The sequence below is a fragment of the Clupea harengus genome, chromosome 10, assembly GCF_900700415.2.
Source record: "Clupea harengus chromosome 10, Ch_v2.0.2, whole genome shotgun sequence".
NCBI lineage: Eukaryota > Metazoa > Chordata > Actinopteri > Clupeiformes > Clupeidae > Clupea > Clupea harengus.
This window is the reverse complement of record NC_045161.1, coordinates 17261792-17262877: the sequence shown is the minus strand read 5'-3', so window position 1 is coordinate 17262877 and position 1086 is coordinate 17261792.

Genomic DNA, 1086 nt, shown 5'->3' with positions numbered 1-1086 from the left:
GTTCTAACTGAGCGGCAGAGACTAAAGCTTCTGCCACAGACTGACTGACACTCACAGAAACACAGGAAGTGGGACAGTCTTGTCCAGGCATACAGGAAAGACAGGTTTGAAGGGGGAGGAGAGGAAAGGCAGAGTGTGGAGAGTCTCAGACAACTGCTGGGCCAGTGCTCTCTCTCTCTCTCTTTCTCTCCCTCTCTTTCTCTCTCTCTTTCTCTCCTATCTGACTACCCGCTCATTTGAATACGCCCAGACCTGTGTGGTTATCTATGGGGGCGGTCAGCCGCTCAGGGGGATCTGCTTCCTTAAAGTCAGTCTTCAAAAACAAGCCGCAGAAATATGCTCACAAGATGATCTAACAATAACAACAAGGAAGCTTTCGGCTTAATGAGACTGAAGATGTTTCCATTTCCTCATATTTCTTATTTCACACACTATCGGATCTGCTAGAGTATGACTAACGAATAACCTGCTTACACAGTCAGATTTGCGTGTAAATGCCAGTGAAGCACCTCTACCCCAGGCATTACATTGAGGCCTTATGCATACTGATGTGCTATGCAGATAACTACACTCTCTCTGCACTCTCTCACTCTCTCACTCACTCTCTCTCACTCTCTCACTCACTCACTCACTCACTCACTCTCTCACTCTCTCACTCTCTTTCTCAATCACTCACTCACTCACTCACTCACTCACTATGCACATGGGCTGTTGTTTAAGGGAAACTCATGTTTACAGTGTTTGGGAAGCAGGTTGGTCTAAGTGTGTGTGTGTGTCTGTCTATGTAGTTCAGGTTATAATTGTGTGAGTCTGATTGTTTCCATGTTTGTTTTTCTGTAAGTGTGTCAAGCAATCTACTTCTTCTGCTAGGCTGTGGACAGTTTGAGATGAAATCAGCTAACATAGAACATAGAACATACATTCTTAAAGGCAATGAAAACTGTATAATCATGAATGTAATGGTAGACTGTATAGTAAGGTAATGGTAGACTGTATAGTATGGTAATGGTAGAATGTATAGTATGGTAATGATATACTTTATAGTATGGTAATGGTAGACTATATGGCATATGTAATGGAAGACTG